General features: G+C 39.2%; 1 long non-coding RNA gene across 1 annotated transcript in view; it reads left to right on the top strand.

The window, feature by feature from the left end:
• LOC122808892 overlaps window positions 1-26,763 on the top strand; it is a 319,450-nt gene that overhangs the window by 233,814 nt on the left and 58,873 nt on the right. The window contains exons 2-3 of the long non-coding RNA XR_006365840.1: window positions 15,432-15,455; window positions 21,419-21,442. This is a non-coding gene — a long non-coding RNA (uncharacterized LOC122808892). The remainder of the gene's footprint in view (window positions 1-15,431; window positions 15,456-21,418; window positions 21,443-26,763) is intronic.

Raw genomic sequence — 26,763 nt, 5'->3', positions numbered from 1 at the left:
ATTAGGAATAGCATTTGAAGAACATATAAACTTTTTACAAGGAATAAATATGTTATTATTCCATTTATCATATTTTCATTACTCTTCTCTCCCTGCCCTCCCCCATCCTTTACCCACTACATAATCTAAATAGAATGTCATTGTTTAAACAAAGAAAAGAAGAAAAGGAGAAAAAAAAAAGAAAAAAATTGTATCAAATTACTGACCTTACTTCTCTTTTTCAGAAAGAGAAACAAATTGAATAATAGCTTGTTGTTAGTTCCTCAGATATTTTGACTGATTATGAAACAAAACATTTCTTTGCACACAGAGAATAACTCAACTTTGATTAAATCTTTTTCAGAACATTTGTGGCTTTCTGGAAATGCAGGAACTATATTTAAAAAGATTAATAATGAAGTAAAATGATGAGAGAAAAAAAGAAAAAACATAGAACAAATCATTTGTTCTTTAGTCTCTTCTTCTTCTCTGAAGTCTTCCACGAAGTTTCAGTTGCCAGTCTCTTTAATGAAGGACTAGCCCATTCCATTTCCTCTATTTTATCCAAAATCTTATTTTTTTTTGATAAACAGTAAAGCAGAGTCTAAGTCATAAAAAATTTTAGGACCATCAGGAAGAAAGATTTTTAGCTCGGCAGGAAACAGAAGGTATGTTTTAAACTGTGCTTTTTTAAGCTCCCTTATTAGTGGCAGAAAAACTTTTCTTTTAGCTATTACCAAGGAAGAATAGCCATTGTCAAAACACACAGTTGTCTCATTAAACTTAACAGGAGCTTTAGCCCAAGCAGATTTAAGAACCATCTCTTTATCAAAAGATGATAGAAATCTAACTATAACTGATCTAGGATAGTTTTTGTTAGAGTTAGTATTAGCTATAGATCTATGTGCTCTTTCGATACCAAAAGAGAATGCTTCTGGTAAGTCTAAAGTTTTAGAGAGCCATGTTGTTAAAAAGAAGTAATATTGTTACCTTCAATATTTTCTGGCAGTCCAAAAATCCTAATGTTATTGTGCCTAGATCTATTTTCCAAGTCATCCAGCTTTGTTTGTAAATGTGTATTTTGTTTCAGCAGAAACTCAATGTTGATTTCCTCTTCTTGGATTCTATTTTCCATGTCATTCACAGCTTCTTCTATGCCTGTCATCTGAATCTTCTGTTGTTGCAGGTCTATATGTAACAAGTCTATTTGTTTTGTAGTTTTTTCTATGAAGGTATCAATTTTAGTATCCATTTTATCCATCGTAGCAGTAAGTTGCTGGATTATAGTTATCAGAGACTGAAGTTCTTTCTTGATGCTGGAGTCTTGAGAATTTGTCTTACTGGAACTCATTAAATACAAACAGCTAACACCATGAAAAAAAAAGTCTTCTGTTCCACTGGAATATAGTTCTCTTACTGGAACTCATTTCAGACTGATAAACTGACAGGAAAAATTCCAGTGTGATTTCTGACAGGAATATTGTTAAAATTTCCTTTCTTTTTTAGATATAGTTCAAGAACTATATAAAAAACAAACATATTTAGAAAGAAAATTACTTCAAAAATTAATTTTTTAAGTAATTAATTCCTGTCAGTGTAATGAAATTGGTGGAGCTGAAGAAATCTGCTGCTATCCTGTGTTCATCCTTGGCCACGCCCCTACTGACCTTTTCCTGAAGTCTGTAATGATTTATTTTGTTTTATTAACATTGCAGGTCAATGTTGCTCTTAGCACACAAGTCAGTCAATGAGTAGATCTCATCTCTGTAAGCTCTTTCATACTCCCCTTTGATGAGGCCTACAACCATAGTATTATAGGTTCATAGGTTTATAGGTAGGTCCTAGGCTATTGGCCATAGGGCCTATATAAGCCTATCCAAAAAGGTACCCTGGCTTTTGCCACCCAAGAAAATTATTTACTTGTGTCCCTCTCGAGTAGAGCCATAGAAGTGATCCCCAGGGTGAATTACCTATTTCCCATTATCTGCTCACTTAATGATGTGATTGGTGTTGTGTTTTGCAGAGCAGTCATGGGTGAGGATTATGAACAACAGAGGGCTTAGCACACAACCCCGAGGAGCACCATTGTTGAGTATTATGCATCCTGAGGTGTTGCCCACAAATGTTTTCTGTGGTCTGCTCATCAAGAAGTTGAGTATCCAGTTGCACATGAGCTTGTTAACTCCAAGATATACAAGCTTGTCAATAAACTGCACTGCAACCACTGTATGGAATGCTGAGCTGAAGTCAATAAACAACAGCCTGACATAGTTGGTTCTTTCCTCCAGATGATCAAGTGAGAGGTAGAGTGCCATTGAAATAGCATCTGCAGTGGATCTATTAGCCCGATTGTTAACTGAACTGTAGAGGGATGATGTTGGATGGAAGGTTTGCTGACAGATGCCTTTTAACTAGCCTCTTAAAGCATTTCATGACATTAGAAGTTAGAGAAACTAGTCTGTAGTCATTCAGGCAGGCTGGATTAGCTTTTTTGGGGAGAGGGACAATTTTCATCACCTTGAAGCAAGAGGTAACTTTACCATGAATAAGTGAGGTGTTGAAAATATCAGTTAGAACTGAGCATATTTGGTCTGCACAGTCTTTAGGTTCTTTGCCCAGTATTTTATCAGGAGCAGCAGCCTTCCTGGGGTTCAGCTTCTTAAGAGTTACCCCCTCCTTCTGGTGGATAGGTATCCTTGTAGCAAACACATTGTTCTTCTCTTCAAATCTGCCAAAGAAGGAGTTCAACCTGTTCAGAAATGTTGTCTTCACACTGAGTTGATTTAGTTTTATAGTCAGTAATCTGTATCCCTTGCCAGAGACTCCTGGTATCCATCATGTCTGCAAAATGACTTTGTAATTTCTTTCCATATTCCCTCTTGGCCTCTTTAATGTTCCTTTTTAGGTTTGCTCTATCTTCGCTGAGACCCTTCTTGTCCTTGTATCTGAATGCTGTATTTCTTGCCTTGAGGAGACCATAGACTTTGCTGTTGAGCCATGGTTTTTGGTTTGCTCTGATTGTGATGTTTATGATGTCAGATACATCATCAACACACTTAGTGGTGTAATATATTACTGCCTCTGTGTAAGCATCTATGATCACCAGTTCATCTGACAGAGTTGCCTCTTTGAAAATGTCCCAGCATGTACTATCAAAACAGTCTTGGAGACATTACAAAACCCCATCATGCCAGACCTAATCTGCTTGACTGTGGGATTTTCTCTGATCAGAGCTGGTTTGTAGGCTGGTAGAAGCATAATAGTAAGATGGTCAGAGCTTCATAAGTTAGGTGTTTGTATTGTGCTGTAGGCACCTTTAATGTTGGCGTCTGCCTTGTCCAGAATGGCTGCACCCCTTGTAGCAAAATCTGCAAATTGATAGTAGTGGGCTAGCACCTCTCTCAGATCCACTTAATTAAAATTACCAGCAACTAGATGTGCAAACATATAGACTTAAAACTCATGTGCTCAATACAGAAAAAAAGCTATACCTGGATCTCAATATAAAGGTCAATGATGTCCGTCTAACAGCTCATTCATCCAGATGTTTGTGAATAGAAAGTATTGGGTTGGTGGGTGGGAAGTTGAGGAAGAATGAAAATGGACAACACTGATGGAAGGTTATGGTAAGTACATAACTTCTTTATCTGATGTTGTAAATTTTCATTCTATCCTCAACTAGTGGGACAGAGTCCCCAGCTACCTATAATCCCAAGTGGACTCTAAGTAAGGATATTCCTGAGCACAGTTGAAACAAATGATGATCTACCACTGGAGACCAGATACAATTTCTAATGCTTAATAAAAGTATGGGGAGTAGCCCAAGTTACTGCTGCAGATATGTCATCCATAGATGCTCTGGATAGAAAAACTGAAGAAGTCGCCAAGGGCCTAGTTGAATGAGCTCATATTGGTTGTGGTAAAGTAATACCCATTTTTCTAAATAAAACACAGTTAGCCATCTGGATAAGGTTACTTTTGCAATCGATTTATCCAATTTCAATTATGCAAAGGAAATGAACAATTGATCTGTTTTTCTGCTGTCTTTTTTCTATGCAGGGAAACACGTAATTGCCTATGAACATACAATAAATGTAACATGTATTCACCCTTGTTTCCAAAATGAGGGAAGAATATTGGCAAATTAATTGATTGATGATATTAGATTCTGATACCTCTTTTGGAAGGAAGGCATCATTAGTTTGTAGAACCACTCTATCCTTGTGAAAGATCTAGTATGGAGGTTTTGAAGACAAGGCTTGAATCTCTGAAATTCATATAGCAGAAGTAAGTTACTAGAAGACCAGCTTTCCAAGTAAGATACTTAAGGTCACAAAGGAGGAGTGTATTAGGTCTGCAGTACCAAACTGAGATCCCATGGGGGTAGGTTCCTTAAACAGTGGTCTCAAATGTAGAGTGCCTCTCAAGAAAGCTCTGCACAACTTGTGAATGACCACTAAAGAACCTTCAAATCCAAAGTGAAAATTTGATGTTGCTAATAACTGAACTTTAGTGGTTGATGAACTAGCCCCCTCTTTAAAAAGTAAGGCTAAAAACTTGAGTATGTTATGTATTAGAGCTGAAAATGGCTCAAGATGATTTTGTTGTGCCCAGCAAACAACTCTTTCCATTTACTTGTATAAAGTTTTCATGTTGAAGATTTATGGGAAGATAAATCAAATATGTCTGACAGTGGAAGCAAGCATCAGTTGTCTGGCTATCAATGGAATTGGAGAAACCAGGCTGTCAGCCTGAGATTTGAGATGTCAGGATGGATCATGCCCGCTGGGTGAGACAGGAGGCCTGGAATATGATCCAGAATCCAAGGTTGGTGAAGGAAGTGAGGTGAAAGGAAGGTAAACCAAATCTGTCAAGACAAGTATGGTGAAATGAGGATGACTTTGCTCTTCAACCTTATAGCTTTCTGTAGAAACTTTTTTGGAATGAATGGGAGTGGTGGGTAGGCATAAAACAGACCGAAGGGCCAATGGTGATGTAGAGCATCCCTCTGTGATTCCCCCTGTGGGAGAATTAAGCCAACATAGCTGCTACATTTGTTGTTTAGGAGAGAAGCAAAAAGACTGCAGCAAGGCTGGCCCCATCAATGAAAATAATTTCTGTCACATACTTGTTGAGAGCCCACTCATGAGGTAGAAGAATGGACCTGCTCAGTTTGGCAGCTATCAGAGTGGACTTCCCCTGGATTGTGCATTGCTATAAGAAAGTGGTTGGATGAGATCACACATTGCCACACTCTTAGAGCTTCTCAACACAAATGGTATGATCTTGTCTCTGTTTCTTGATGTACCAAACTACTGATATAGTGCCATTTGAATAGCAATTGTCCCCAAATGCAGATAATCTTGGAAAGCTTACAATGCTAAAAGCACTGCTGTCATCTCTAGGACATTGGTATGCAAGGTGGCCTCTTTGAAGGACCAGACTTGGACTGTTTTCACCAGAAATGTCCCTCTACCAAAACTGGGAAGTGTCCATGGTCATTATTACCTTGGAATGAGGGTGGATGAACGGATGGCCTTGTAGAACCTGACCTTATTGAATCCATCATCTGAGATCTCATTCACATGGCTGAGTGATCCGTATTTGGGTTGGCAAGGATTGGTAAAGTATCAACAATTGAGTTGCTTGCATCCAGTGGAGAATCCTCATATAAAATCTGGCTAAAGTTACTAGGATTAGTGCCGATTACATTGATTTTAGAGCTTGCAGAACCAAATGTGCTGAAATCTTGGTACTGCAGATTCTTTTTCTGACCTGTGATCTTATAGTTTGTACTCTTGAGGGAGGCAGTGAAGCTGTCATTGACTTTGTTGAAATGTGCTCCAATGAACTCCAATTTTTGAGTCAGTTCCATTTGAGACTCGTCGTAGTTTATGGATATTTCCAGATAAGAACAAGTCTGGAGAACCTGGTTTCTTGCCTTTATTAATTGATGCCTGGTTGGGGTGCTAATGAGTCAGTCATCTAGATATGGAAACACCCAAAATCCCTGCAGTCTCAAGTGAGCTGCTACTACTGCCATGCATCTGTTGAACACTCTGGAGGCTGTGGTGAGACCAAAGGGCAGAACTCTGAACTGGTAGTGACTGACTCCCAGCCAGAAGCTTAAGTACTTTCTGGATCAGCTTTTCACCTTTATTTGATATTACGCATCCAGAAGGTCCATCAAGCACATCCAGTCATCCTTGCCCAGAAAAGGGAGAATGGACTGACCTGTGACCATCGAAACTTAAGTTGAACTGACTTGTTCAAGTTGCTGAGATCCAAAAGTGATCTCAAGTCCCCTGTTTTCTTTGGCACTAAACAGATCCTTGCGTAAGTTCCAGATTCTATCTTTTTCTGGTGGGATCTCTTGAATGACTCTCCATCTGGTTTGGTGGAACCTCTTGGATGACTCTTTTTTTCTAGCAGCTTTTGTACTTGAATTGCTGCTTCTTCCCATTGGCTGGGTGGAACATCAGGGATTTTTCTTGAGATTGGAGTCTAAACGGAAAAGAGAATTATATAGTCTCTGGAAATACTCTTCTGCACCAAATTATCTTTTGTTATGTCTAGCCAGGCTCTCTGGGGCAGGGTTAATTGACCACCAATAGCTTCCAGAGGAGGACAATTGGGTCTCCTTTTAAGAGTGCTGGTAAAGTCTGTCAGAGAGAGAATCTCTGGAACCCTGGTATTGCAGGCCTCCTCTGCTGCAGAGGTGGCATTGACAATTAGAGCTCCCCCTCTGCTCCTAGGGAAACTTTCTCCACATGTGTCCTGGAAAGGCCCCTGGGACTTCCTACATTTTCAGACCATCTCATTGATTCCTAGAAAAGGATCTTTGAGGGATCAAAAAATGCATGCCCAATACAGAGATTGTCTTTCCATCCTTCTCACAGCTTGATAATGTGCCCTTCATTGTGTGGCAAAACAAAGACACCCATCAAAAGGAGCATTGATGAATGAAGACCAGAAGTGCTCCACAAAATCACATAAATGCATCTAGGCATGCCTCCTGATGGAAATGCTTGAACCTGCTGCCTGTGATGAGCTTTTGACTGCATGTGAAATAAGCTTCATGGAGGAATTCAAAATAGATTGTAGGTTAGCCAACTGAGAAGTCAAGGATGATTGGGCCTCTGCAGCAATGGATCCTGAGAGGGTATTTGACAGTTCATCGATCAAATCCCTCTGCAAACTTGTAACATTTGCCAAATAATTCAGCAACTTTATAGCAAAGGTCACTGAAGCACAGACATGCTTCCCAAACCTGTCCATTTCCCTAGACTCCCTGTTAGGGGGATGAGGAGTGGAACTCTCTTTGGCAAGTTCCTTTTTTTCGGTGGCTGCTGCCATGACCATGGCATCAATCAGCACCCCATTTGCCCAAAACTCATTCCTTGAAGCTGGTGCCAGGATCTTGTCCAGTCTTCTCAGTATGGGTTCAACTTTATCAGGTTCTTTCCATGCCTGCCGAGAGACCAAATCTGCAAGCTCATTATCAGGTGGAGTAACCCAAGAGGTAGATGTGCCAGTACCAAAAGCCTCCTGGAATAATGACTCCTCAGATGAACGATTGCTGGGCATCCAACCATCTCTCTGTTTTAAGATCGCAAGGATATCTCCAAATGAGACATCTTCTGGAGGTGTTCACAGAGACCATTCACTTTCATTGAAGTCCAGTTCCTCTGTGACTGAATCTTGTTGAGAGTCCAAGTGCTTCTTCTTGCACCTCTTCTTCCTAAGGTCCTCTTCAATGGGGGTGCTCTAGGGTGGTATCAGAAGAAGTTGTAATACTCTACTGGGAATGCCTGGATGTCACACACTGGCTGTCTCTGTGTTAAAGAATGATGAGGCTGTAAGCACAGAGGCATCAACTTAGAAGGATGAGGGTCTGAGGGAGTTGGATTCATCCATCCTGTCGAGCAGAGAATACCCCTCTTCACCACCTCAAGGCCAGATCACCCCCGAGAGAGAGAGAGAGAGAGAAGACCTCAGCACCAAGAAGGTGAGCTTTTGGACTGCTGTCTTCCTCTGCTCCAAAGTCAATCCCCCCCACCTCCCGAGGAGGAAGCTGAAGCAAAACTGTCCAGTGCCAAGAATCCAAGGAGCAGAGATGGCTCCAACAAATTCACAGTCAACTCCAACACCACGGATCCAAAAGGGAAGCATCGGCTCTGAGAGTCATCCAGATCTGAAGAAATCTGACCCAGAGCACTCAGAGTAAAGCTTCAGGTCAGAAGATAAAGATACAAATTACTACAGTCTCTTAATTTATCACAGATTATGATGCCATCACCTTTAAATTTAAATGAAAATCAAAGTCACACATAATTCATCCTTTAAATACTTTACCGATGGAAACTATGATGCAATAAAATATCTATTTAAGGAAACAGTGCACAATTAAAACAAATAACAAAAAACAGCTAGAGAACTAGCAGTTCAGAAATTCATCTAGTCATAAATCAAGTTAACTTGAAATAAAATACCGGCTCTACTTTTAGTCTTTCAGAACTAGTTACGAACTTAGCATGGCCTCAAAGTTTGAGAGCAATAGTAAGGTGTTTGTTATTTGCAGTACAAAAACTGAAAGGGAAAACTGTGACCATAACATAACAGGCATGAGAACAACTGGCAAAACGTGATCACCTAGCCAAAGGATATAACATACATGCTTGCAGAAAATGTTTGTAGAGTGCTATAAATAATATACAGTGGCATGTCTATAATGTATCTACAAATATGATGCCTGCTACCTGAAATAAAATTATAAGCTCAAATTTCCCGCAACCAGCCATTATGCCTTATGATTTTCTATATAAAGTCATGGAAAATATAACCAAATGCGTATTATTTATGTTAAACTGTTAGTCTGCAAGCACAACCCTGGCCTATGGCAACATGTTGTAGTGTTACAATGTTACTATGTGTTTCTAAGGCCAGGGACCACAGATGAAATCACTATAGGCCTTAGTCCAATCAGCCCTATGTGGGAAATCATATCACAAAAGCATAATACACACTCTTTTTAAAACTTAAAAGATTTGGTTCATGTCTCATATTTAAGGTCAGTTTATTCCATCCTATCCCTAGTCTAAAGTAAAAACAATTGCTTCTAGTTTTGATTTTGCTCCCTGTAGCTTAACCAGACTTGTGTTATTGCTAGTAACTTATCTATGGATGACACAGTTCAGCTCCGATGTACTACAAATCTTCTCATTTATTAATCATTTGTATACCCATATCAAATCAACTCTATACATTCTGTAAAAGTCACAGTATAATTTCAGCTTTCTCAGTCACTCACTAACTTATGGTATGATGTCATGGATTCTCCTGGTAAAGAAATCTCTACACTTCTTCTAATTCACTGATTTGTAATTTAGAATATATATATAAACCCTGCAGCTATACTCCATTATAGGTTTTATTATGGATTGTATATTATTATCAGTACCTGTTCATCTCTAATGGACATCATCCTAAATACAGTGCACATAGTAGGATAATATTATTTTCAAGACCTTATTTCTATGGTTAGGAAACTACAAATTGCTCTCCATCAGTATTCCAAGGTCCTCATATTGCTCTCAAAATCTCTGCACAAATTCCATACAGTTCTCTATTATTTGTTCAACTGAAATAAATAACCTTAGTTGTAGAAAAGTTAAAATGATACTCCATTGCTCTCAGCCCATTCACATAATTTATCTAAATAACTTTGAAATTCCTGAAGATCTTTCACTGATGTAACCATGTTTTGGCAATTCTCAGATTATATGCAAATGTTTCTACCCAACATTTGGTCTCTAGAGGAAAACTTGCCATAAATACATGAAATAAGAAGGGTCCGAATTCAGACCCTCAAAGAACACCCATATTGATTTTATTTCATTACATCTCACTCCATGTATACAAACCCAGTCCTTCTTATTATTGAGCCAGTTAACAATCCAATTAACCAAATACTTGTTTAATTTTCATTGTTCATAGGTTCATAGGTTGGTACTAGGCTATCGGCCCTAGGGCCTATACAAGCCTAGCCATAACAATTTCCTGGATATTTCTTCCCACAATATTTACTTCTTTGGACCCCTGTCTAGCAGGGTGGCTGACATGATCCCCGGGGTGAATTTCCTATCTCCCATCCAATCACCAAGGTTCCTTTTGAAGAGGGCCATAGAGGCGCTCTTCTTGACATGTATGGGCAGTCTATTCCAGAGTATGGGGAATCTCTGGGTCAGGAACCTATCCCTCCAGCATGTTTTGTTCATTGTGATGACAAGGTTTAGATCCCTGGAGCGTGTGGCTCTGAGGGATTGGGATTTCTTTAAGTGGAGCATCTCCAGCATCTCAGGGTTTGACATGGCCTTGTATGTTAAGCAGAGATCGCCTCTGAGTAGACGATATGCCACAGAGTATAGCTGGAGGTTTTTAGACTGTCAGCATATGGCATCTGCTTTAGGCCTGTGATTCTTTTAGTTAGGTATTTCTGTGGCCTTTCCAGCTGTTGCAAATGGCTTGTGAGGTACATACCAAATGGGGCATTATACTTTATAATGGGTCTAATGAGGGATGAGTACAGTGGGACAATGACCTCCTTTTTTCTGGATGAAAAGCCCTTAGTGATGAGGTGTGCCACATAGAAGGATTTCCTGACTGCTGTGGCGATGTGGTTATCGAAACTGAGACCACTGTCCACCTGTGTCCCTAAGTCTCTCATCACACTTTCGATGTTTATTGTACTGCCACCTATGTGGTAATTCATGGATACATGTTTTTTTTCCAAAGGGGTACCCTGAGGTACTCCACTTGTCACTTCTCTGGAGCTGGATTTGGAGTCGGCCACTTTTACAGTCTGGGTTCTGTCAGTAAGCCAGTTGGCAACCCATCAAGTGATGTAGAGATTTATGCCCAGCTTAGTAAGTTTATCTATGATTCCAGAGTGGGGGATGGTGTCAAAGGCCTTGGCAAGGTCCAGATAGGCTGTGTGGACCACCTTATCCTCGTCTACACCTCTGGAGACTGATTCGAAGAAGTCAATCAGGTTCAGGAGACAAGATCGGCCCTTCACAAACCCAAACTGGGTGGGGTCCAGTGTTTGAAGGTTACCAATGTCTTTGTTTATAAGTTCAATGATTGTGCATTCCATGCCCTTGTAGATCAGGCTCATCAGACTGATGGGACGGTAGTTCCCAGGATCCAAGGTGGATCCCCCCTTGTGGAGTGGGATAACTGTAGCTGTGCACCATTCAGTGGGCACAAAGTCTGATGTGAGGCTATGATTAAACATGACACTTAGGTGAGGTGCCAGTTTATTCTGTAGTTCATGTAGTACACAGCCTGGGATGTCATCTGGTCCCATGGATGCTGTATTCTTAGCTTTGGAGAGTGTGGTTTCTACCTATGTGGCTGTGATTACTGGAATCTGGCAATCTTTTGGTATTGAGATGGGCTCTTTAGGGGGTGAGAGGGTGGTGAAGCTGGCACTGAATCGATCTGCCAGGATATTGGCAATATCCTTGGGATCAGTATATTTAATGCCATTCTGCTGAAGCTCAGAGCAGATCTGAGCATTGCCATTTAGATTATTGACATAACTATAGAATGCCTTGTGGTTGTCTTTGGAATCTTTGGCAATTTTATTTTCGTAACTAGGTTTTGAGGATTTTATTAGGGATCTCAGCTTCTTACTGAGGCTGGTGAGGGAGTTTTTTGCATCCTGGGATTTTCCTCTTTTCTTGTGATAAAGACTTCCAGTTATAATGACATGCACTGGCATAGAGTACAAGATACAGAGAGAAAACAGGGAGTTAATACTGTAATACTGTAATTACTATTACATATTATCAATAATTTAAGGCTAGGTACAATCCTAGCCCTAAAGAGCATCCGACCTTTACCAAGAATACACCACATTACCAACAAAAAATAATTGGCAACAATTGGCTTCATTTCTGGTGTCATTCTAAGGGATCCAGTATCTGTCTGCCTGGCATGACATGGTTGACAGGCCTTGATGCTTTGCCAGAGATGGCCTCCACCTGTCACCCATGGGATTCCGGATCCTAGCCAAGGCTCTTGCCTCCCCCACTGTGCCTTTTTTAGGCAATGTTCCAAAAAAATCTTACAGCATAAAAGATCTGTCAAAAAGCAACATGAAGGTCATGCTGCTTAACGCTAGGAGCCTTAACCTGAAAATGCACTCACTGGAGGCACTTCTCACACTCAAAGATGCTGATGTCTGTGCGGTCATGGTTCACGGCTGCGTACAGCACTCCTGCCTTACCAGGTGATACCTCATTCCACACATTCCAACTGTAAAATGAGGTTGAGAAGATGAAGGGTGGTGGAGTCTCTATCTTCATTAAGGACAGGCACACCTCCAGACTGGTTTGCCAGCATGACACACTGGAACTACTCCAGGTGCAACTGACAGTTGGCAAGACAGCCATACTAGTTATAGCCAACTATATACCCCTCTCCATGACTCAGAACACCCATTCCTCCTACCTGGATCTACTTGACTCCATCAAAGTACCCCTTAACCCCCTAACACCCTGATCCTTGGTGACTTCAACTACCCCACTATACACTGGGTGAACTATTCCTGCACTAGGGCACTCACCCAATGATTCTTTTACTTCATAAATTCTAATGCACTAGACAAACTCTTCATAGGTTCATAGGTTCATCCCCCACAAGGGTAGATAACATTCTGGACTTGGTTCTCACCACCATGGCTGATCGCTGCACCACTTTCTTAGTACATTGTTCACTGGTGAGATCAGATAATCGGTCTGTCTCATTTGAACATTCTATCCCACCCAACCCCCCCAGCTATAACCAGGCTAAAAAAATTCTGAAAAGCTGACTACAACCTCCTAAGGGAGGGTATCAGTAGCATCACACCACCACCCGCCTACTCCTCTATCAACAAGCTTTACAATAAAAGGAAGAAACTGTTGTCCAAGGGTAAAAAGGAGCAAATTCCAAATTGGAAAATCTAACTCCTTAGCCTCAACAAGCAAATTATATCAGTAGTGAAAACCTCCAAAGCCAATTATGAATCAAAACTAGCCTCTGAAACAAAGGGAACGTCAAAGCTTTCTTCTGGAACCTCCATGGCTACTACTTAATGGTGTCACTTACACTGATCCTGTTGACTTAGCCTACCTGCTAGCAGATAAGTTCAGTGCAAACTTCACCCACCGTCTCCCCCCAAAGGCCCTTTTGACATCCCTGATACTTGTCCTGCAGCTCTCATCTCCATAGATTAAGTGTTAGAGGTCTGGTCCAAGGCAAAGAACACAACTTCCATGGGACCTGATAGTATCCCAGCCTGTATTCTGAACAATCTCCAGAAAGAAAGCACTTTGCCATTGAGCACCCTATCCAACCACAGCCTAAGTGCAGGTTTCATTCCAGCAGAGTGGAGAACTGCCATTGTCAACCCTTTGCACAAAGGTGGTGCCACTACTAACCCTGTAAACTATCTCCCCAATAGCTTATCAAGTCTAATCTGTAAAGCCATGGAGCATATTATTTTGGATCTCATAAACAATGGCATAGGCAATTTCCAAGCACTTGACCCCACCCAGTTTTGATTTTTCAAGAGCATATCTTGCCTGTTGAACCTGGTTGACTTCTTTGAGACTGTCAACAAGACCCTGAATGAGGTAAAGGCAGTATATACAAATGACCTTGACTTGGCCAAGGCCTTTGATACAATCTCCCTCTCTGGCATGTTTGAAAAGCTAACACAACTTGGCATAAACCCTATCTCATAAGGTGGGTGGCCAAATGGATACTGACAGGACCCACAAGGTCAAAATAGGCATCTCCACCTCCGATAGCAGACCTGGCAATGGTGATATTCCCCAGGGATTTGTCCTGGGACCCCCTACTGTTTGGCATCTACTTCTCAAAGGTCTAGGCAAAGGCAAAAGGCTTGTGGCTGACCAAGTCTGCAGATGACTGTAAGTTGTGTGCTGTCATTGACTCCCCAAATGATGTTAACATACTGCAAGACGGTCTCACACCAACAAATGACTGGTGCCAAAGTCATGGCCTAAAGTTAAACACAAAAAATATATCATCATACGATTCAGCAATAACATGGCCTCTACTGATTACTACATCAACAGCAACCCCCTAAGCACAAAACCAGTGGTGAGAGACCTGGGTACTCAGGTTGGCAACAATCTCACATTTGACCATCATGTGGCGGCAGTGGTCAGTAAAGCCTTTTACTTGGTTCATCTCATTAGTAAAGGGATTGAATCCATAAAAAAGGAGGGTATTACCTCCCTATTCTCCTCCCTCATTAGAACAATAATTGAGTACAATGACCCATTTGGTATGTACCTCTCCAAACATCTGTACCAACTGGAAAGGCCACAGAAATACCTCACAAAGAGAATCCATGGCCTCCAACACCTGTCCTATGTGGACAGGCTCAAATCACTATCACTCTACTTGGTATCATTCAGATTGCTCAGAGGTGATCTATGTCTCGCCTACAAGGCAATCTCAGACCCTGCCCTACTAGAGATGCTCCATATCCATAAGTCTAACTCCTCACACACTGCCTGCTTGAAAGGCCTAAATCTAATATTCAACATCAACAAAACCTGCTGGAAAGACAGGCTTGTCTCCCATAGGCTGCCGCATCTCTAGAATAGACTTCCCATACATGTCAAACAGAGTACATTGCTTAACCTCTTCAAGTGCAACCTTGATGAGTGGATGGGAAGCCACAATTTTTCCTAGGGATTCCACCTTTGTCCCTCATTGACAGGAGTGACTGGTGCTGACTGAGGTTTCTTTTTTGGGGTTAAACTCTTGGCTAGACTTGTAAGGGCCCCAGGGCCATTAGCCTAGTAACCTGCTATGCTCCTATGATCAGTTATGCGTGAATGTTTACGTCCTTCACAGTCATCTCATGCCTTCTCCATTGTTCAAAAAGCTCTATTGTTATTGACAGTATTAATATAACCTTGACTGGATACCAATATATTATAAGTTGTTTACAAAACATTAAAAAAAATAATGAATGATACCACTGTAAAGATTTGTTTTTGCTGAACAGTTTGTGATTTACATATATTATAGCTCTAACCATATCACAATCTGCTAGTACTGTAAAGGTTCAACTTGGTTTTGTCAAAGGTTAAGGATGCACTCACTGGAAATCAGAGTGCAAACTTCAAGAAGTCAACTTTAGGAACTGCAAAGGTTTTCACATACTGTACGTCTGCATTTCAAGAAACATTGCCTCTACTACGTGATGTGGCTTTTACTTTACACAAATATACATCCATGAATCTTTCATTATTGGCATAATCATGCATTCTGAAGTTGTCTATAAATTATGGAAACTAGATAATTTTTTTAAAAGATAGATGTCGGGTCTGTCAGTAAAAAGTATTTTTTCTTTTTTCTGCTAGGTGTAACAAGTGTCTCTGCAGAAAGTAAGTATCACATAATGTCTCTTTTGCTTCTCCCAATTCTATGTCTTTACAGCAGGGACTAGATTCCAAAACTGTTTTACTCTTAGGACACAATGCAGTTTTATATCCCAAGTGTCCTAGGAATGTTTACAAAACCTGTCATAGAATTTGCTCTAAGCGTAAACTATCTTTTTTTCTGGGAACTAAAGTGCAAAAGGCACAGTCCTCTGATATGTCTCTTGTTGCCTGTATTTATGACTTGAATAATAAAGGTTATAATTTATTGGATACAGGGCCATCAAACAAATGGGAACACTGCCATGTTCTCTTGTATCATTGTCTGATTTATTAGACTATGATGTACTGGAATCCTTACATTAAAGCCTACTATACAGAGCTCTGATGAGAATTAGATGCACTTGTTATGTTGCTGACCATAGCTTTGTATTTCTGTGTGTTGTTAGTTTACAGGTTAGTGGGAATAAGTCAACAATTCACCTAAATGCAAGAAAACATATAATTTGGGTAGTACAGATGGGATCCCCTGATCAACAACATTATTACTAACGACAAACTTTTGTAAAGGTTTGACTCTAGATATGATCAGTAACGTACTATTCATTCACTGGGAAAACATCAACATAAATTAGAACAAATGAAAGTCCAGTTAGGGATGGCATGATCATATACGTGTTCCATACAAAGCATGAGCATTTCTTGACTAAACCCTATAATGTAAAAATCCATCAAAATACAATCTAGGAACACATAGAATAATACTACAAAGTCCAATTATGGGTGAAAGAGTCCATTTAAGGGTGCATCATACAAATAAACATAAGATCTTTCCCCGCCTCACAAATTGCAATACTCTCCTAATTTATCACAGATCATGATGCCATCACCATTAAATAAAAAGGAAAATTAAATGTCAGACATAATTCATCCTTTAAATACTTCACCAATAGAAACTATGATGAAAGGAAATATCTACTTGAGATAACCGTGTACAATTAAAAGGAATAACAAAAAACAACTAGGGAACTAGCAATTCAGAAATTCTTCTAGTCATAAATCAAGTTATCATGAAATAAAATACCATTTCTACTTTTCTTATCAAGTCTTTCAGAACTAGCTGAGAACGTTGCTTGGCCTCAAAGGTTGAAAGCAATAGTCAGGTGTTTGTTATTTGTAGTAGGAAAATTGAAAGTGAAACTGTGACTGTAATATAACAGGCAAGAGAACAGTACACAAAAAGTGATCACCTAACCAAAGGATATAACATACATGCTTTCAGAAAAAGTTTGTAGAGTGCTATAAATAATATACAGAGGCATCTCATAGGTTCGTAGGTAGGTACTAGGCTATCGGCCCAGCGGCCTACGTAAGCCTAGCCAGCAAGGTACCATAGCTTACGCCACCCAAGAAAGTTATTTTCCTGTGCCACTGTCCAGCAGAGACACAGAGGTGATCCCAGGGGTGTATTTCCTATTTCCCATCCACTCATCAAGACTTTTCTTGAAGAGTTCTTATGAAGAACTTTGCTTGACATAGATGGGTAGCTTGTTCCAGAGTATAGGAAGTCTCTGGGACAGAAATCTATCCCACCAGCGTGTCCTGTTTATTGTGGTGACAAGGTTTAGGTCCCTAGAGTGTGTAGCTTGGAGGGATTGGGATTTCTTTAGGTGTAGCATGTCCAACAGCTCTGGGTTTGACATAGCTTTATATGTTAGGCAGAGATCACCTCGGAGTAGGCGATATGCTACAGAGTAAAGCTGGAGTTTTTTGAGGCAGTCAGTGTAGGGCATTTGTTTGAGGTCAGTAATCCCCTTTGTGAGGGACTTCTGTGGCCTTTCCAGCTGCTACATATGTCTTGTGAGGTACATTCCAAAAGGGGCATTGTACTCTACGTATATACAAATATGAAGCCTGCTGCCTGAAATAAAATTATAAACCCAAATTTCCTGCAAGCAGACATTATGCCTCATGATTTGCTACATAAAGGTAAGGAAAATATAACCAAATGCTTATTATTCATGTTAAAATATTAGTATCCAAGCACTTCTCTGGCCTACGGCCACAGGTTGTAGTGTTACAATGTATTTATAACACCAAGAACCACAGATGAAATCACTATAGGCCTTGTTCCAATCAGCCATATATGGGTAAATCAGATCACAAAAGCATAAGTTCATTCTCTTTATAAAACTTACAGGATTTTTCTCATGCTTGATATTTAACATCAGTTTATTCCATCCTATCCTTACTCTAAAGGGAAAATTGCTTCTAGTTTTGATTTTGCTCCATGTAGCTTAAACAAACTTATGTTATTGCTAGTAACTTATCTATGGATGACACAATTCAGCTCTGATGTACTACAAATCTTCACATTTATTAATCATTTGTATACCCATACCAAATCAATTCTATACATTCTGTAAAAGTCACAATATAATTTCAGTTTTCTCAGTCACTCACTAACTTATGGTATGATGTCATGGATTCTCCTGATAAAGACATCTCTACACTTCTTCTAATTCACTGATTTGTAATTTAGAATATATATATAAACCCTGCAGCTATACTCCATTATAGGTTTTATTATGGATTGTATATTATTATCAGTACCTTCTCATCTCTAATGGACATCATCCTAAATACAGTGCACATAGTAGGATAATATTATTTTCAAGACCTTATTTCTATGGTTAAGAAAATGCAAATTGCTGTCAATCAGTATTCCAAGTTCCTCATATTGCTCTCAAAATCTCTGCATACATTCCATATGGTTATCTAATATTAGTTCAACTGAAATAAATAACCTTAGTTTTAGAAAACTTAAAGGAAACTCCATTGCTCTGAGCCTATTCACATAATTTATCTAAATAAATTTGCAATTCCTGATGATCTTCCACTGATGTCACCATTGTTTTGCAATTCTGGCATTATCTTCAAAAGTTTCTATCCAACATTTGGACTCTTGAGAAAAACTTGCCATAAATACATGAAATACGAGGGTTCCCAATACAGATGCCTAAAGAACACGCATATCGATTTTTATTTCCTTGGATCTCACTCCACTAATACAAACCCATTCCTTCCTGCTACGGTAGACTCCCTCTTATCCAGTCTTGCTGGGACCAGACCTTAGGATGGATAAATGAATGGCTAGTCAATCATAAAATGCATACAACATAACATTTATAGGCTATAAATCTGCTGGAATAACATTATTTGTGTTATTGTGCATTTTTCTAATGAATATAAAGTCTAAAAATCAAATGTCTGTCATTATTTAGCCCAGGAGAGGCAGAAATGTTGTTCTTCTGTGTTGTCTTTTGCTAGGGCTACGCCAGATAAGATGGAGTCTAATGTATCGGGCCAATTAACAATCCACCTAACCAGATACTTGTTGAATTTCCATTGTGACAAAACTTCAAAACTGAGTTGTGCATAACAGAATCAAAAACCTTAGCTAAGCTAATATAAATTGCATCTGGTGATGTTTCATCTAAGGTCCTTATTATTTTTGTATATAAACTAATTAAATTAGTAATGTTAGAACTCCCAGAAGTAAAGCCATGCTGCTATGTATCACAATAACCTTGATATTCTGACTCCATTGATATTTCTAGTATAAGATGTTGAAACGTGTTACCAATTCTGCTCGTTAGACTTATTGGCCTCAGATTATTCACAGTGTGAAGAGCTACTGGAATTGGAATAATATTAGCACATTTCCAACAAGAAGGGTATCAGTTCTCAAGGGGGAACAGCAGTCAGATTAGAACCAAACAATATTTGACCCTTCAACCTGACCAGTATTCACCATGACGCAGGAGATCTCAGAGTATTAAATATGGAGCAGTATGCATTTGTTAAAAGGGAGTTTTACTTTTGAGCCTTTCAACATTCTCTGAAGAAATATGAGCGGCATTTAATGAAAGGGACAAAGTACAAACTGTTTTTCTTGACCTTTATGATTTCTGACATTATTCCATACAGGAAGAATTATTGACAAATTGAAAAATTTAAGTGTCAACCTGTTCTTGATTAGATTTATAAAATCAGTGGTGTAACACAGAGCCCAGTACTGGGGCTACTTCATTTTAATCCATTGTCTGATGTAAATAAGGCAAAATTGCTCTTGTTAAAAATATGCCTATAACCGTAAATTGTACAAGATAATTACAATAAGAAAGATAGGAAATTTCTCCAAGATGGTCTGAAACAAACATTTGTTGCAGACATATGCCATCACCTTTAATTTCTATACGTAAAACATAATAAGATTTAACAAAAAGGATTTGGTTTGTGAGCACAAATAAATGGTCAGGGCATACAAAATGACATCACAAGTACAGCTCTACAAACATTGGGGGCCAACAATGAAAAAGTGGCAATGGTATACCTAAATAAAGGCTAAATAAACTCTAAGACACAGGAATGAAATCAAAGTCTTCTGTTTAGCTGTATCTTCTCTTAGAAAATACGTAAATTTCTTCATAATGTTAGAACAGGTAAAATTACCGCTTAAATAATCATTAAATACATGTCATGAAATATCTACCAGATAATCCATGAACTTGCTCAAGCCTCTTCTTCAAAAGTCTTTTTTTAGTGAACTGGGCTTCAAAGCCCCCCAATATTACTAGTATCATTTAGTTCTCGGCTGATGGTTACATTTAATCTTAGTTGCCATTGCACTTTTATCTAAAAGGACTTTAACACACACCCTCACTATTTAAAGGTATGTGATCCAAGACAAAGAATATGAATTTTCGGTAGTTTTGACCATAAAGTAGGCTTACTATTGATTACTAATTTAACAGTTTTAATATCCATAATTTCTTACCTATAACATATCACTTAGTTGCCTGATAGATTAGTGACAGTAATAACTACCACAGTGTTACTTTACTTGTTCACTGACTGATGCATTGATTAGTTGATTTACTGGTAAATGAATAAATAACATGCAGATATATTTCATTATAAATAACATAATAGCACACTTAACTCTACTTGTGATACCTGAAGGTTATTTTTAGTAGCTAATAGTTAAATAAGACACAGTATGTCAATATATATTTCCAACAGCGTTCCTCTTGATTTGGCTCTGATCTTTGAAAATAATTGCAAAGCCACATACGTTATGGTGTGAAATGTTCATCCTGTAATATTTTATACAATGAAAAAGTCCATAACTTGAAGATGCCAGTCTAGCAATTTATTGTTTGAAGCTGTACATTACAAATTGTGTCCTGAGATAGTCTTAGGTTTAACTCAAAGGAATTTGGGACAAGATTATTAGAGAAGCCAATCGGAAAAATAAGCCTGACACTGGAATAACAATTTGCATGTGCACCATTAATTTAATGAATACATGACATAATGGTGACACAGTGGTATGAAAGTGGCATAACTTAGTCATGTCCATGTATTTATAATATCCGTGTGAAAGATAATGACATCAAACTCAGGTATGTGCACTCTGCCTGATATTACCAAGGATGTTATCCTGAGATATTTTGGCAGCCACCTCTTTCCTGGGCACCATATTTGCATTGATAATGCCCTGTTCTGCTGAGTCTACCATTAAACAAAATCAAGGATTATAGCCCAGGTATATGCAGTTCATTTGTTTGATATCAACTGTCCTCTAACCTGGACATGTGCTCTTCCAGAAACCTTTCCTTCCAGTGATTCTGTAGCATGTCCTGCTGCTACAGTGGTGTGGAACATGTCAGGGACATTGGCATGGGTCCAATTTCATGCCTCTGTTTCTCTCTTTTAGTACTGCAATATGACATCTATCGCAGGATGTGGCTTGTACATTACACAAATATATGTCCATGAAGCTTTCATTATTATGCATAATTATGCAATGTGAAATTGTCTATAAATTATGGAAATTAGATAATTTTGTTTTAAAGTATAGATGTTGGGTGTGTCTTTAAAAAGTATTATTTTTTGTCACCTAGGTGTAACAAGTGTCTCTGGAATAAGTAAGTATCACATATTCTTTATGCATTCTGCATTTATTATGTATTTATTTGTTCATATTCTGTATGTATGTGTATTCTGCACCATCTTTTCATCTTCCTACTAGTTGGCTTCATCTCAGTGGTGTGCAGGTCCCTAGTTTACTGATTTTAACAGCTTTTCACTTGTACTCAGCATGTAAACTGCATTTACTTCACTTGGAAGGGCTTTGTTTGCTGCTGCAACTTATTTGTGGGACTTTGGTTTTTGAGAGGAAAGTGTCTTCCCTTCAAGACTGCTTCTAGCTTCTTTAGAGATACTGCTCCACCTCCTGTAATAATGCTGTGCTCTACTGCACAGCCAGTTTAAACTAACATTTTTGAGAGCAAATTGTCTTCATTCAAGACTGCTTCTAGCTTCTTTACAGATACTGCTCCACCTCCTGGAATGACGCCTGTGGTCTATTGCATAGCCAGTTTAAACTAACATTTTAATAGCAAAGTGTCTTCCCTTCTAGTCTGCTTTTACCTTCCATACAGATGCTGCTCCAACTCCCGGAATAATACCTGTGCTCTACTGTATAGCCAGTTTGAACTATACATATTTTCTAAGCTCATACCACAAATTAGTCTTACTTTGTCTACTGTACAGGATACCTGCATACCACTGAGACCCCCCCCCGACACTCACTTGTATAAAAACCTTGCCTCTTTGTCTCTCTTTGCCATCAATAAGTTAGTCACTACCCTAGTGCCAACTCTCTTAGCTATAAATTTTTATAAAAATATAAACATATTTTTTGTTTCTGGTTTTCCTTTTTAACTGTTTTTATCTTACTGTGAATACCTGTTTATAACATCTCCTTCCTCTCTGTCTACCCCTCCCCACCTCTTCTACTTACCTGCTGACTCTCACTGTGTGCTCCTTACTGTTTCTCTCCTGGCCTGCTGATTGTTTTTTTTTGTGGTGACTGCCATTTCCTGGCCCAGAATATCCCTATACTTTCCTGTCCATCCCACTCTGCATATACTACATTTCCCCTGCATCCCACTCTCTCTCTCACTCCCCCATCTAATTTCCTGTCTATTACAGTCTGCATATACTACATTTTTCTCTCTCACCCATAATCCTTTGGGGATTTAAAACTCTTAGTGTTTCTGCGCCATCTTTTTCTCTTCCTCTGCCTCTAACAGAACGGGGTCTCTAGCGTACTTCAGGAATGTTTAATCTTAAAAACAGTGCATATCAATAAATTAATTCTCCCTTAACCTGACGCTGCATATTGAAATCAACTCCTCGTGAAGCTAACATCCTGCCTCTAACACAATGGGGCTCCAGCCTATTTCAGGAACATTTGATCTTAAAAACAGTGCCTATTTCAATAAAATAATTGTATGTATTACTGGCTGTCTCTGGTAAAATAATAGTTAAACATCCACCCAACCGCAGCTGTTAATTTTTTGGGAGCACCCTGTTAGAGAATACTCTCTGTTATGTGTAAAGCATTTTGTTTAGTTAATTCTGCTCCCTCTCCCCCCCTGAAAACATCAGTTATTCTTTCCTTGTTTTTGTTTCCCAGAGTTGTCTTATCCACTCTGTCTTTATCCTGCCAGCCTAAACTACTCTATCTGCACATTCCCCCCCAGGTTACCTCTCTTAGACCACACTTATTAGTCCTGTACATCATTAAGACACTCTCCATAGAACTAGAACATTTTTCTTACTTACATATCACTCTCCTCTAGGCTGCTCTCCGTACCTTAGTTTCTATCCCCCCACTTACTCTGTTTATAGCTTACCTTCGGCCATTTTCTTTCCCACTTACTTGCTCACTAATTTTGGAGATGTTTTTCTTTTTCCTTCTGATACTTTTCCGGTCTTATTTGGGACTGAGCGCTACCCACTCCATTTGCCCTCCACTTCACTCTGGGCTCCCTCCGCTACCCTACCCTACCCACATTCTCACCCACCCCTAACTCAATTACATTTATCCTCTCCCTACCACTCCCACTTCCTCTCCTTACCACTCCCACTTCCTCTCCTTACCATTCCCACTCCTTCCCCTTACCACGCCATTCACATATAATTTCCTGCCTCCATATTCACTTAACTCCCAATTCATTTCTCCATCTCCCTTCATCATAATTCCATTCTCATTACTTCTTGGTATTATTTATGTATTTATTTATTTATTTATTTCCAGTTTGATGACCGAGGGGGTCTACTGGGCTCAAGGAGCCCATTTTCAGTGGAGGCCCGGGGAGAAAAGCTCCATAATACATAATAGAAATAGTACCAGTTAAGCAAATAGTAAATATTATATAGTAAAACTTAAGCAAAGTAAAATAGCAACATAGAATAATATACAATGCATATTTACATGTTTACACATTAGAGAACAGTAGTACAGAGTCACAATTGTACTGATGTTTTAAATCATCTGAGAATGGTATAAAAGTAACATTTGTAAGAAAACAGTAAATAAGATTAATCCCCTATAGGGTAAGGTGGAAGGTACTTTATGTGTGCAGCGTGCAATTGCATTTCCATTTATTGGAGAGGTAAGACTGGAGCTGGGTTTTGAAGTGTTCAAAGTTTTCAGGAATTCTTAGATAAGGAGGTAGAGAATTCCATTTTTCTGGCTAAGGAAAAGGATAGGAGAAGCTGACCTGGGGATGATTTGGTTTGTGTACAGAAATTAGATTTTGGTGGGCAGATCTTAGAGTTCTGTGAGGGGTGTATAGTGGTAAGATGTTTGTTAGTGCAGGGCATTTAGTAGGTTTAAAAATAAGCTTGTGGGCTGTGGTGAGTTGGAGGTAGTCCAGGTAGTTGGGAAGTTCGAGCCATTGCAGCAGGTGGAGAGGTATGCAGTGGTGGGTAGAGTATTCTGACTTAGTGGCGAACTTTGAGATTTTGTTGTAACAGGTTTCCAATTTAGAAGAGATAGAGGAAGATAGGTTGGTTAGTAGAGGGGCACCATACATCAGAGATGGTAGTAAGTAGGTAGTGGCGAAGGTCTGTCTTGTTGAAGGGGAAAGAAAGTGAGAGTTTCTATATAGCATGCCAAGTTTCTGATGTGTTTTCTTAATGTTTAGCTGAATATGGGTATCGAATTTTAGGTGTTCGTCAATAGTAACCCCAAGAAGTTTAGCAAAAGGTGCAACTTCTATAGTGGAGTTGCATGACTGATAATATTGAAAGAGGTTTTGTCAAGAGGGTGAGATTTAGAGGGAGAGAATAGTAGAATTTTAGATTTGTTGGCATTTGGAGAGAGGTGATTTTGAAGCATCCAGTTCTCAGTAGTAGAGAAAGTTTGGGTTTTTGTTTGGAGCTCGGGGAGGTTAGAAGCAGAGCAGACTAAAGTTGAGTCGTCTGCGTATTGAACTATCTTAGCATTAGGAATGGCTGCATGGAAATCATTAATAAAGATATTAAAGAGCATTGTTTTAACTCCCAAAATGTCTTCACTAACACCATACCTGAAATACTACTCCCTTTCATCATTGCTCTGCTCCTGTTCACTAATCTGACAGCACTAAGCCAATATTCCCCAACTTTTACCTTTAACCTAACACTGTCATATTGGAATTCCAGTGAACACTCCTACTCCCATATCTCTCCTAACCGTTATCCAATATCTCCTCAACTGTTCAGCAAACCTCTAATACTTACTACTAACGATACCTTACTGTATAATCACAACAGCCTGATGCAGTTTCGGCACCTCTTTCGCTCCTTGCTGAAAGACTCTTTTCACAAAGTTATTTTGTTCTTTTCCTCCCTTATACATTCAGGAGACATCTGCCCCAACCCAGGCCGCTCCTTCTCTAAAAGCCTCCATTTAACCACTAGTAATAAGTTCAGGAGACATCCACCCCAACCCAGGCCCCTCCTTCTCTAAAAGCCTCCATTTAACCACTAGTAATACGTTCAGGAGACATCCACCCCAACCCAGGTGCCTTCTTCTCTAAAAGCCTCCATTTAACCACTAGTAATACGTTCAGGAGACATCCACCCCAACCCAGGCCCCTCCCTCTCTAAAAGCCTCCATTTAACCACTAGTAATAAGTTCAGGAGACATCCACCCCAACCCAGGCCCCTCCTTCTCTAAAAGCCTCCATTTAACCACTAGTAATATGTTCAGGAGACATCCACCCCAACCCAGGCCCCTCCTTCTCTAAAAGCCTCCATTTAACCACTAGTAATATGTTCAGGAGACATCCACCTCAACCCAGGCTGCTCCTTCTCTAAAAGCCTCCATTTAACCACTATTAACTTTCAAAGCATCTGCAACAAAATCTCTGAGTTCCATGCTTGGCTAACACAGAATAAAACAAATATCCTAGCTGCTACTGAAATCTGTCTGAAACCAAACATCCAAGACACTGAATTCATTCCTCCTCATTTCAATGTAATTAGGGCTGACAGACAACATAAAAAGGCGGTGCTGTTGCCTTAATTTACCCTAATACCTTTAACATAGCCACCTTTCCACGGTATATTCCTCACTTCTATAATGCTGAGATCTTATTTTTTTCCTTGACATCAATAATTACAAAATACTCTGTATTATAGTCATTTATAATATCCCTATTCTAGAAGACATTCTTTCCTGGATATACCATATAATAAAAAAATGAAACTATTATATTAGGTGACACAAGCATTGACTGGTCTGCTCCTTCTGCTATCCAATTTCCTAATAGCATAAATCTATTCCACTTTACACAACTAATGAATTATTCTACCAGATTTAACTTCAAAACTTACAAAGGAACAATTCTAGACTGGATCTTGGTTTCAGACCCTTCAACCTTGCAACATTCTTTAGTGATCATCTCCCAGTCTACACCATTCACAATTGCACATCTCTCTCAAAAGCCCATAACATTAAAATTACTCAGAACTTATCAAACTTCTGTCCCCATAAATTCAATACTATCCTTAGTAGCTACAACTGGATCTGTCTTAAAACCTTACCACTAGATGATGCCCTTCTTTTCTTCAATAACTCCTTTCTTGGCACTCTCCATAACCTGGCAACTACTAGATGCATTAGAGTTAAATCCAATCATGACCCCTGGCTTTTGAAATATACTAAAGACATTACGAGAAACAAGGACAAATACTAAAAGCAATGGCTGAATTGCAGTAATCCTGCCAACCTTATCCATTACAAACAACTACAGAACCTTTAAAAAAAAACATATTTATAACGACAAACAACAATACTTCTGGAACATCCAATGAAATAGGACATATAACCCCAAACTCTTCTGGTCTTCCATTTTAAATGTCTTGAACCCTGGCAATAAAACCATCCCCTGTCCTTTCCCTAACATGT

Source organism: Protopterus annectens, chromosome 1.part1 (genome assembly GCF_019279795.1).
Source record: "Protopterus annectens isolate FY-2018-M chromosome 1.part1, PAN1.0, whole genome shotgun sequence".
NCBI classification, from domain to species: domain Eukaryota; kingdom Metazoa; phylum Chordata; order Ceratodontiformes; family Protopteridae; genus Protopterus; species Protopterus annectens.
Note: the sequence above shows the minus strand (reverse complement) of the source record. Positions and strands in the feature narration are given on the sequence as shown.